Genomic DNA, 2,633 nt, shown 5'->3' with positions numbered 1-2,633 from the left:
ATCCCAAACCAGCAGTCATTTTCCCCGCTGTGTTACATCCCAAACCAGCAGTCATTTTCCCCGCTGTGTTACATCCCAAACCAGCAGTCATTTTCCCCGCTGTGTTACATCCCAAACCAGCAGTCATTTTCCCCGCTGTGTTACATCCCAAACCAGCAGTCATTTTCCCCGCTGTGTTACATCCCAAACCAGCAGTCATTTTCCCCGCTGTGTTACATCCCAAACCAGCAGTCATTTTCCCCGCTGTGTTACATCCCAAACCAGCAGTCATTTTCCCCGCTGTGTTACATCCCAAACCAGCAGTCATTTTCCCCGCTGTGTTACATCCCAAACCAGCAGTCATTTTCCCCGCTGTGTTACATCCCAAACCAGTAGTCATTTTTCCCGCTGCGTTACATCCCAGGCACCAGTATTATAACCAAACTCCAAGTAAGATGTCAAACCCTCTCAACCGTTCTCTCCACGCTGAAGAAAGGCAAGTCATGTTCCTTTTAAACATCGCAAATAATGAAAACAATAGATAAAAATTCATATCAGTTCATATCCCGTTTATTTATTTTCAATTATTTATTTTAAATATATAAACAGAACTTCAAAGGAATGTATATATTCTACCTGTAACCCCCCCCCCCCCCTCCCATAAAAACATGTCAAACTAATCTAAATGTGGTCACAAAACAAACATTGTTACAATGTTGACATTTATATAGCTGGTGACGTAGAATATAATTTACAAACCCAGACATTTATACAGCTGGTGCTTGTACCCTAGAGACTAGCCCTTAGTTCACACACTTGGTCCCATCATTGTGCACTTGGTCCCTTCATAGTGCACTTGGTCCCTTCATAGTGCACTTGGTAGTTCACCTCATAGTGTTTTCCCAGCAGCCCTGCCTTGTTGACTAGTATGGGTCCATTCCCACTTGGGCACAGACGTCAATTCCACGTCTATTCCACGTTGGCTCAACGTCATTTCATTGAAACGACGTAGAAACAACGTTAATTCAACCGTGGTGTGCTCAGTGGGTTCTTTAGGAGCAGCTCTGTCTATACATTACAGCAACACGATCTCAGGAGGGGAACTGGGCTTTATCTCCTGGAGAATAATACCCTTCATAATAATACTGATGAACTGCCGTACAAAGCCACGTTGGTTTCTTATTCTGCTGTTTGTGTTTCCAGGTTTAAAGAGAACCTGTGTGCTGCCTTCCTGTCCTTCTGGGGGGAAACTGTACTCCGCTGGAGATTTATTTCTGTATAAAAAGAGTGTATTATTGTGTTTTACCTTTGTATGTATAAACACTACGTTATCAGCCTGTTGGATTCACTGGCTTTACTTTTACTTTGTCTCTGTATGTGGTGTTGTCTTACACACACACACACAAATACACAAATATACACACACAAATACACAAATATACACACACAAATACACCTCTCCCATACAGGACTCCTCCTCTAGGAGTCAGACCCTCTCCAGACCTCTCCCATACAGCACTCCTCCTCTAGGAGTCAGACCCTCTCCAGACCTCTCCCATACAGGACTCCTCCTCTAGGAGTCAGACCCTCTCCAGACCTCTCCCATACAGGACTCCTCTAGGAGTCAGACCCTCTCCAGACCTCTCCCATACAGGACTCCTCTAGGAGTCAGACCCTCTCCAGACCTCTCCCATACAGGACTCCTCCTCTAGGAGTCAGACCCTCTCCAGACCTCTCCCATACAGGACTCCTCCTCTAGGAGTCAGACCCTCTCCAGACCTCTCCCATACAGGACTCCTTCTCTAGGAGTCAGACCCTCTCCAGACCTCTCCCATACAGGACTCCTTCTCTAGGAGTCAGACCCTCTCGAGACCTCTCCCATACAGCACTCCTTCTCTAGGAGTCAGACCCTCTCCAGACCTCTCCCATACAGGACTCCTTCTCTAGGAGTCAGACCCTCTCCAGACCTCTCCCATACAGCACTCCTTCTCTAGGAGTCAGACCCTCTCCAGACCTCTCCCATACAGGACTCCTTCTCTAGGAGTCAGACCCTCTCCAGACCTCTCCCATACAGCACTCCTTCTCTAGGAGTCAGACCCTCTCCAGACCTCTCCCATACAGGACTCCTCTAGGAGTCAGACCCTCTCCAGACCTCTCCCATACAGGACTCCTTCTCTAGGAGTCAGACCCTCTCCAGACCTCTCCCATACAGCACTCCTCCTCTTTTAACTGTCTATTATCTGTGTTATCTGTTTATTTTACTTTGTAAAGGGTGTAACACACACACACACATGAACTCACACACACACAAACACACATACACACACGAACTCACACACACACACGAACTCACACACACACAAACACACACAAACTCACACACTAACACGCATAGAGACAGAGAGATACTGATCGTCTTGTGTGTGTTGTCATATCCAGTGCAAAGGTCCATTGCTGTTGAGAAAAGACAGCTCTCTATCGTGCAGTCACAGTCTTCCAGCCGTGTGTTGTCTTCGTGTCTGTACCAGCCAGTGGCTTCATTACACCAGTGGTTTACTTGTAATGACTGTGATATGTGACTCAGAGGTTTGTCCTGTTTTTAAAAAAAATACTTTTTTAAATGATTAAACTTCATTTTTAAGCCCACGTTTTAT

At 46.1% G+C, this 2,633-nt stretch overlaps 1 long non-coding RNA gene across 1 annotated transcript in view; it reads left to right on the top strand.

The window, feature by feature from the left end:
- Positions 1-1,342, top strand: part of LOC120043000 — a 3,958-nt gene extending 2,616 nt beyond the window's left edge. Inside the window, exon 2 of the long non-coding RNA XR_005476300.1 lies at positions 1-1,342. This exon is cut by the window's left edge and continues 1,253 nt beyond it. This is a non-coding gene — a long non-coding RNA (uncharacterized LOC120043000).
- Positions 1,343-2,633: the final 1,291 nt, after the last annotated feature.

This window comes from Salvelinus namaycush, unplaced genomic scaffold, assembly GCF_016432855.1.
Source record: "Salvelinus namaycush isolate Seneca unplaced genomic scaffold, SaNama_1.0 Scaffold83, whole genome shotgun sequence".
Taxonomy (NCBI): domain Eukaryota; kingdom Metazoa; phylum Chordata; class Actinopteri; order Salmoniformes; family Salmonidae; genus Salvelinus; species Salvelinus namaycush.
This window is presented reverse-complemented; position numbering and strand designations above follow the sequence as displayed.